The 9516-nt window shown below is 36.8% G+C and overlaps 6 non-coding genes across 6 annotated transcripts; all 6 read right to left on the reverse strand.

Moving 5' to 3' along the window:
* Positions 1 to 1281: 1281 nt before the first annotated feature.
* Positions 1282 to 1355, reverse strand: TRNAN-GUU (transfer RNA asparagine (anticodon GUU)). Its single transcript has one exon. It is a non-coding gene; the product is annotated as a tRNA-Asn (tRNA).
* Positions 1356 to 2448: 1093 nt separating this feature from the next.
* TRNAN-GUU (transfer RNA asparagine (anticodon GUU)) lies at positions 2449 to 2522 on the reverse strand. The gene has a single exon. It is a non-coding gene; the product is annotated as a tRNA-Asn (tRNA).
* A 1087-nt stretch (positions 2523 to 3609) lies between these two features.
* On the reverse strand, positions 3610 to 3683 carry TRNAN-GUU (transfer RNA asparagine (anticodon GUU)). The gene has a single exon. It is a non-coding gene; the product is annotated as a tRNA-Asn (tRNA).
* Positions 3684 to 4776: 1093 nt separating this feature from the next.
* On the reverse strand, positions 4777 to 4850 carry TRNAN-GUU (transfer RNA asparagine (anticodon GUU)). Its single transcript has one exon. It is a non-coding gene; the product is annotated as a tRNA-Asn (tRNA).
* Positions 4851 to 5943: 1093 nt separating this feature from the next.
* On the reverse strand, positions 5944 to 6017 carry TRNAN-GUU (transfer RNA asparagine (anticodon GUU)). Its single transcript has one exon. It is a non-coding gene; the product is annotated as a tRNA-Asn (tRNA).
* A 3425-nt stretch (positions 6018 to 9442) lies between these two features.
* TRNAN-GUU (transfer RNA asparagine (anticodon GUU)) lies at positions 9443 to 9516 on the reverse strand. The gene has a single exon. It is a non-coding gene; the product is annotated as a tRNA-Asn (tRNA).

The following is a 9516-nucleotide window of genomic DNA, read 5'->3' on the forward strand; positions in this document are numbered from 1 at the left end:
TAATCAAATCTGACTCTGATTGCATCAGAGAAGGCCAGGTACCCTACACTATAAGAGGTGGTTTGAAATTTTGACTTGTCTACTTAAAGATCAGCAAAATTTGATCACAAGGTCAATTACGTCCCTGGGTGGTATTGTACCACCAGCCTTTCGGTTAATAGCCGAATGCGCTAACCGATTGCACCACAGAGACAACTTGCAAAAGCATGTACTGACAAAGGCTAAAAAGCATTCATCTAGAAAGTTTCCTAGAAAAAGGTTAAAAAGGCAATAATCTGGAGAGTTTTGCAAGATTTTTCTTCCATTGACCAACGAAGAAACACATTGGTACTTTCACATGATGAGTGAGTACTTCAGGATCTCTGACACTTACATGAGAAGCAGAGTGGCACAGCGGAAGCGTGCTGGGCCCATAACCCAGAGGTCGGTGGATCGAAACCATGCTCTGCTATGTGCACTTATTTTTTTGTTAATTAAATTCTTCCAAAACTGGAATTGATATTTTGACTCTTTTATTTTTACTTAAAGTACAATAACTTTTAACATTTTAATTTGTTTTAATAGTATATTGACAGCATTGTTTTCTTTCAGAAATCCACTTAATTTTCTTTACCCTATTACTGAAATGGTAATTGACAAAAACAAGCTACATTGTCACCAGAAGAGCAATGCAAAATGTACAATTGATATTTCAAAATCATCTTTCCAGCTTGAATTTCAATGATGCATTGGGGCAACGATTTTGTGAGAAACATCTTCACCCTTAAAGAAAGATTTTCTTAACTTCTTACCTGTGTGCTGATTAGATATCACCTGGTTTTCACATTAAACAGATTCCCACTTGAGAAAGCAGCAAGGATGCAGTGAGGTTTATGTTTCCTGGTGTCAACCTGTATTATTTCAGTGGACATTGTAATGAGGATGCATCTTGCTGCCTTTCCAATGAAGCAAGTTTTAATCAGTAATAGGTGAAAAACCATTCCTACAAAGGTGTTAATCAGAGACTTGGCTTTGTGGACACTTTTTCAGAGAGCAAATGTGTTAGCATAAAAATAAAGCCATAAAATGGAGAGCTGATTAATCACTCAATTGGATTTCTCTGCCTGCATAATTTTTTTTCTCTGCAACCCCATGCTAAATTGTGCTTCCTGTTTTTTATAAAATGACTTAATCAAATCTGATTGCATCAGAGAAGGCCAGGTACCCTACACTATAAGAGGTGGTTTGAAATTTTGACTTGTCTACTTAAAGATCACCAAAATTTGATCACAAGGTCAATTACGTCCCTGGGTGGGATTGAACCACCAACCTTTCGGTTAACAGCCGAATGCGCTAACCGATTGCGCCACAGAGACAGCTTGCAAAAGCATGTACTGACAAAGGCTAAAAAGCATTCATCTAGAAAGTTTCCTAGAAAAAGGTTAAAAAGGCAATAATCTGGAGAGTTTTGCAAGATTTTTCATCCATTGACCAACGAAGAAACACATTGGTACTTTCACATGATGAGTGAGTACTTCAGGATCTCTGACACTTACATGAGCAGCAGAGTGGCGCAGCGGAAGCGTGCTGGGCCCATAACCCAGAGGTCGGTGGATCGAAACCATCCTCTGCTATGTGCACTTATTTTTTTGTTAATTAAATTCTTCCAAAACTGGAATTGATATTTTGACTCTTTTATTTTTACTTAAAGTACAATAACTTTTAACATTTTAATTTGTTTTAATAGTATATTGACAGCATTGTTTTCTTTCAGAAATCCACTTAATTTTCTTTACCCTATTACTGAAATGGTAATTGACAAAAACAAGCTACATTGTCACCAGAAGAGCAATGCAAAATGTACAATTGATATTTCAAAATCATCTTTCCAGCTTGAATTTCAATGATGCATTGGGGCAACGATTTTGTGAGAAACATCTTCACCCTTAAATAAAGATTTTCTTAACTTCTTACCTGTGTGCTGATTAGATATCACCTGGTTTTCACATTAAACAGATTCCCACTTGAGAAAGCAGCAAGGATGCAGTGAGGTTTATGTTTCCTGGTGTCAACCTGTATTATTTCAGTGGACATTGTAATGAGGATGCATCTTGCTGCCTTTCCAATGAAGCAAGTTTTAATCAGTAATAGGTGAAAAACCATTCCTACAAAGGTGTTAATCAGAGACTTGGCTTTGTGGACACTTTTCAGAGAGCAAATGTGTTAGCATAAAAATAAAGCCATAAAATGGAGAGCTGATTAATCACTCAATTGGATTTCTCTGCCTGCATAATTTTTTTTCTCTGCAACCCCATGCTAAATTGTGCTTCCTGTTTTTTATAAAATGACTTAATCAAATCTGACTCTGATTGCATCAGAGAAGGCCAGGTACCCTACACTATAAGAGGTGGTTTGAAATTTTGACTTGTCTACTTAAAGATCACCAAAATTTGATCACAAGGTCAATTACGTCCCTGGGTGGGATTGAACCACCAACCTTTCGGTTAACAGCCGAATGCGCTAACCGATTGCGCCACAGAGACAGCTTGCAAAAGCATGTTCTGACAAAGGCTAAAAAGCATTCATCTAGAAAGTTTCCTAGAAAAAGGTTAAAAAGGCAATAATCTGGAGAGTTTTGCAAGATTTTTCTTCCATTGACCAACGAAGAAACACATTGGTACTTTCACATGATGAGTGAGTACTTCAGGATCTCTGACACTTACATGAGCAGCAGAGTGGCGCAGCGGAAGCGTGCTGGGCCCATAACCGTGAGGTCGATGGATTGAAACCATCCTCTGCTATGTGCACTTATTTTTTTGTTAATTAAATTCTTCCAAAACTGGAATTGATATTTTGACTCTTTTATTTTTACTTAAAGTACAATAACTTTTAACATTTTAATTTGTTTTAATAGTATATTGACAGCATTGTTTTCTTTCAGAAATCCACTTAATTTTCTTTACCCTATTACTGAAATGGTAATTGACAAAAACAAGCTACATTGTCACCAGAAGAGCAATGCAAAATGTACAATTGATATTTCAAAATCATCTTTCCATCTTGAATTTCAATGATGCATTGGGGCAACGATTTTGTGAGAAACATCTTCACCCTTAAAGAAAGATTTTCTTAACTTCTTACCTGTGTGCTGATTAGATATCACCTGGTTTTCACATTAAACAGATTCCCACTTGAGAAAGCAGCAAGGATGCAGTGAGGTTTATGTTTCCTGGTGTCAACCTGTATTATTTCAGTGGACATTGTAATGAGGATGCATCTTGCTGCCTTTCCAATGAAGCAAGTTTTAATCAGTAATAGGTGAAAAACCATTCCTACAAAGGTGTTAATCAGAGACTTGGCTTTGTGGACACTTTTCAGAGAGCAAATGTGTTAGCATAAAAATAAAGCCATAAAATTGAGAGCTGATTAATCACTCAATTGGATTTCTCTGCCTGCATATTTTTTTTTCTCTGCAACCCCATGCTAAATTGTGCTTCCTGTTTTTTATAAAATGACTTAATCAAATCTGATTGCATCAGAGAAGGCCAGGTACCCTACACTATAAGAGGTGGTTTGAAATTTTGACTTGTCTACTTAAAGATCACCAAAATTTGATCACAAGGTCAATTACGTCCCTGGGTGGGATTGAACCACCAACCTTTCGGTTAACAGCCGAATGCGCTAACCGATTGCGCCACAGAGACAGCTTGCAAAAGCATGTACTGACAAAGGCTAAAAAGCATTCATCTAGAAAGTTTCCTAGAAAAAGGTTAAAAAGGCAATAATCTGGAGAGTTTTGCAAGATTTTTCATCCATTGACCAACGAAGAAACACATTGGTACTTTCACATGATGAGTGAGTACTTCAGGATCTCTGACACTTACATGAGCAGCAGAGTGGCGCAGCGGAAGCGTGCTGGGCCCATAACCCAGAGGTCGGTGGATCGAAACCATCCTCTGCTATGTGCACTTATTTTTTTGTTAATTAAATTCTTCCAAAACTGGAATTGATATTTTGACTCTTTTATTTTTACTTAAAGTACAATAACTTTTAACATTTTAATTTGTTTTAATAGTATATTGACAGCATTGTTTTCTTTCAGAAATCCACTTAATTTTCTTTACCCTATTACTGAAATGGTAATTGACAAACACAAGCTACATTGTCACCAGAAGAGCAATGCAAAATGTACAATTGATATTTCAAAATCATCTTTCCAGCTTGAATTTCAATGATGCATTGGGGCAACGATTTTGTGAGAAACATCTTCACCCTTAAAGAAAGATTTTCTTAACTTCTTACCTGTGTGCTGATTAGATATCACCTGGTTCTCACATTAAACAGATTCCCACTTGAGAAAGCAGCAAGGATGCAGTGAGGTTTATGTTTCCTGGTGTCAACCTGTATTATTTCAGTGGACATTGTAATGAGGATGCATCTTGCTGCCTTTCCAATGAAGCAAGTTTTAATCAGTAATAGGTGAAAAACCATTCCTACAAAGGTGTTAATCAGAGACTTGGCTTTGTGGACACTTTTCAGAGAGCAAATGTGTTAGCATAAAAATAAAGCCATAAAATGGAGAGCTGATTAATCACTCAATTGGATTTCTCTGCCTGCATAATTTTTTTTCTCTGCAACCCCATGCTAAATTGTGCTTCCTGTTTTTTATAAAATGACTTAATCAAATCTGACTCTTATTGCATCAGAGAAGGCCAGGTACCCTACACTATAAGAGGTGGTTTGAAATTTTGACTTGTCTACTTAAAGATCAGCAAAATTTGATCACAAGGTCAATTACGTCCCTGGGTGGTATTGAACCACCAGCCTTTCGGTTAACAGCCGAATGCGCTAACCGATTGCACCACAGAGACAACTTGCAAAAGCATGTACTAACAAAGGCTAAAAAGCATTCATCTAGAAAGTTTCCTAGAAAAAGGTTAAAAAGGCAATAATCTGGAGAGTTTTGCAAGATTTTTCTTCCATTGACCAACGAAGAAACACATTGGTACTTTCAGATGATGAGTGAGTACTTCAGGATCTCTGACACTTACGTGAGCAGCAGAGTGGCGCAGCGGAAGCGTGCTGAGCCCATAACCCAGAGGTCGGTGGATCAAAACCATCCTCTGCTATGTGCACTTATTTTTTTGTTAATTAAATTCTTCCAAAACTGGAATTGATATTTTGACTCTTTTATTTTTACTTAAAGTACAATAACTTTTAACATTTTCATTTGTTTTAATAGTATATTGACAGCATTGTTTTCTTTCAGAAATCCACTTAATTTTCTTTACCCTATTACTGAAATGGTAATTGACAAAAACAAGCTACATTGTCACCAGAAGAGCAATGCAAAATGTAAAATTGATATTTCAAAATCATCTTTCCAGCTTGAATTTCAATGATGCATTGGGGCAACGATTTTGTGAGAAACATCTTCACCCTTAAGTAAAGATTTTCTTAACTTCTTACCTGTGTGCTGATTAGATATCACCTGGTTTTCACATTAAACAGATTCCCACTTGAGAAAGCAGCAAGGATGCAGTGAGGTTTATGTTTCCTGGTGTCAACCTGTATTATTTCAGTGGACATTGTAATGAGGATGCATCTTGCTGCCTTTCCAATGAAGCAAGTTTTAATCAGTAATAGGTGAAAAACCATTCCTACAAAGGTGTTAATCAGAGACTTGGCTTTGTGGACACTTTTCAGAGAGCAAATGTGTTAGCATAAAAATAAAGCCATAAAATGGAGAGCTGATTAATCACTCAATTGGATTTCTCTGCCTGCATAATTTTTTTTCTCTGCAACCCCATGCTAAATTGTGCTTCCTGTTTTTTATAAAATGACTTAATCAAATCTGACTCTGATTGCATCAGAGAAGGCCAGGTACCCTACACTATAAGAGGTGGTTTGAAATTTTGACTTGTCTACTTAAAGATCACCAAAATTTGATCACAAGGTCAATTACGTCCCTGGGTGGGATTGAACCACCAACCTTTCGGTTAACAGCCGAATGCGCTAACCGATTGCGCCACAGAGACAGCTTGCAAAAGCATGTTCTGACAAAGGCTAAAAAGCATTCATCTAGAAAGTTTCCTAGAAAAAGGTTAAAAAGGCAATAATCTGGAGAGTTTTGAAAGATTTTTCTTCCATTGACCAACGAAGAAACACATTGGTACTTTCACATGATGAGTGAGTACTTCAGGATCTCTGACACTTACATGAGCAGCAGAGTGGCGCAGCGGAAGCGTGCTGGGCCCATAACCGTGAGGTCGATGGATTGAAACCATCCTCTGCTATGTGCACTTATTTTTTTGTTAATTAAATTCTTCCAAAACTGGAATTGATATTTTGACTCTTTTATTTTTACTTAAAGTACAATAACTTTTAACATTTTAATTTGTTTTAATAGTATATTGACAGCATTGTTTTCTTTCAGAAATCCACTTAATTTTCTTTACCCTATTACTGAAATGGTAATTGACAAAAACAAGCTACATTCTCACCAGAAGAGCAATGCAAAATGTACAATTGATATTTCAAAATCATCTTTCCAGCTTGAATTTCAATGATGCATTGGGGCAACGATTTTGTGAGAAACATCTTCACCCTTAAAGAAAGATTTTCTTAACTTCTTACCTGTGTGCTGATTAGATATCACCTGGTTTTCACATTAAACAGATTCCCACTTGAGAAAGCAGCAAGGATGCAGTGAGGTTTATGTTTCCTAGTGTCAACCTGTATTATTTCAGTGGACATTGTAATGAGCATGCATCTTGCTGCCTTTCCAATGAAGCAAGTTTTAATCAGTAATAGGTGAAAAACCATTCCTACAAAGGTGTTAATCAGAGACTTGGCTTTGTGGACACTTTTCAGAGAGCAAATGTGTTAGCATAAAAATAAAGCCATAAAATGGAGAGCTGATTAATCACTCAATTGGATTTCTCTGCCTGCATATTTTTTTTTCTCTGCAACCCCATGCTAAATTGTGCTTCCTGTTTTTTATAAAATGACTTAATCAAATCTGACTCTGATTGCATCAGAGAAGGCCAGGTACCCTACACTATAAGAGGTGGTTTGAAATTTTGACTTGTCTACTTAAAGATCAGCAAAATTTGATCACAAGGTCAATTACGTCCCTGGGTGGTATTGTACCACCAGCCTTTCGGTTAATAGCCGAATGCGCTAACCGATTGCACCACAGAGACAACTTGCAAAAGCATGTACTGACAAAGGCTAAAAAGCATTCATCTAGAAAGTTTCCTAGAAAAAGGTTAAAAAGGCAATAATCTAGAGAGTTTTGCAAGATTTTTCTTCTATTGACCAACGAAGAAACACATTGGTACTTTCACATGATGAGTGAGTACTTCAGGATCTCTGACACTTACATGAGCAGCAGAGTGGCACATCAGAAGCGTGCTGGGCACATAACCCAGAGGTCATAGGATTGAAACCATCCTCTGCTATGTGCACTTATTTTTTTGTTAATTAAATTCTTCCAAAACCGGAATTGATATTTTGACTTTTATTTTTACTTAAAGTACAATAACTTTTAACATTTTAATTTGTTTTAATAGTATATTGACAGCATTGTTTTCTTTCAGAAATCCACTTAATTTTCTTTACCCTATTACTGAAATGGTAATTGACAAAAACAAGCTACATTGTCACCAGAAGAGCAATGCAAAATGTACAATTGATATTTCAAAATCATCTTTCCATCTTGAATTTCAATGATGCATTGGGGCAACGATTTTGTGAGAAACATCTTCACCCTTAAAGAAAGATTTTCTTAACTTCTTACCTGTGTGCTGATTAGATATCACCTGGTTTTCACATTAAACAGATTCCCACTTGAGAAAGCAGCAAGGATGCAGTGAGGTTTATGTTTCCTGGTGTCAACCTGTATTATTTCAGTGGACATTGTAATGAGGATGCATCTTGCTGCCTTTCCAATGAAGCAAGTTTTAATCAGTAATAGGTGAAAAACCATTCCTACAAAGGTGTTAATCAGAGACTTGGCTTTGTGGACACTTTTCAGAGAGCAAATGTGTTAGCATAAAAATAAAGCCATAAAATGGAGAGCTGATTAATCACTCAATTATATTTCTCTGCCTGCGTATTTTTTTTTCTCTGCAACCCCATGCTAAATTGTGCTTCCTGTTTTTTATAAAATGACTTAATCAAATCTGACTCTGATTGCATCAGAGAAGGCCAGGTACCCTACACTATAAGAGGTGGTTTGAAATTTTGACTTGTCTACTTAAAGATCAGCAAAATTTGATCACAAGGTCAATTACATCCCTGGGTGGTATTGAACAACCAGCCTTTCGGTTAACAGCCGAATGCGCTAACCGATTGCACCACAGAGACAACTTGCAAAAACATGTACTGACAAAGGCTAAAAAGCATTCATCTAGAAAGTTTCCTAGAAAAAGGTTAAAAAGGCAATAATCTGGAGAGTTTTGCAAGATTTTTCTTCCATTGACCAACGAAGAAACACATTGGTACTTTCACATGATGAGTGAGTACTTCAGGAACTCTGACACTTATGTGAGCAGCAGAGTGGCGCAGCGGAAGCGTGCTGGGCCCATAACCCAGAGGTTGGTGGATCGAAACCATCCTCTGCTATGTGCACTTATTTTTTTGTTAATTAAATTCTTCCAAAACTGGAATTGATATTTTGACTCTTTTATTTTTACTTAAAGTACAATAACTTTTAACATTTTAATTTGTTTTAATAGTATATTGACAGCATTGTTTTCTTTCAGAAATCCACTTAATTTTCTTTACCCTATTACTGAAATGGTAATTGACAAAAACAAGCTACATTGTCACCAGAAGAGCAATGCAAAATGTACAATTGATATTTCAAAATCATCTTTCCAGCTTGAATTTCAATGATGCATTGGGGCAACGATTTTGTGAGAAACATCTTCACCCTTAAAGAAAGATTTTCTTAACTTCTTACCTGTGTGCTGATTAGATATCACCTGGTTTTCACATTAAACAGATTCCCACTTGAGAAAGCAGCAAGGATGCAGTGAGGTTTATGTTTCCTGGTGTCAACCTGTATTATTTCAGTGGACATTGTAATGAGGATGCATCTTGCTGCCTTTCCAATGAAGCAAGTTTTAATCAGTAATAGGTGAAAAACCATTCCTACAAAGGTGTTAATCAGAGACTTGGCTTTGTGGACACTTTTCAGAGAGCAAATGTGTTTGGCATAAAAATAAAGCCATAAAATGGAGAGCTGATTAATCACTCAATTGGATTTCTCTGCCTGCATAATTTTTTTCTCTGCAACCCCATGCTAAATTGTGCTTCCTGTTTTTTATAAAATGACTTAATCAAATCTGACTCTGATTGCATCAGAGAAGGCCAGGTACCCTACACCATAAGAGGTGGTTTGAAATTTTGACTTGTCTACTTAAAGATCACCAAATTATGATCACAAGGTCAATTACGTCCCTCAGTGGGATTGAACCACCAACCTTTCGGTTAACAGCCGAATGCGCTAACCGATTGCGCCACAGAGAC

Source organism: Pseudophryne corroboree, chromosome 4 (genome assembly GCF_028390025.1).
Source record: "Pseudophryne corroboree isolate aPseCor3 chromosome 4, aPseCor3.hap2, whole genome shotgun sequence".
Taxonomy (NCBI): domain Eukaryota; kingdom Metazoa; phylum Chordata; class Amphibia; order Anura; family Myobatrachidae; genus Pseudophryne; species Pseudophryne corroboree.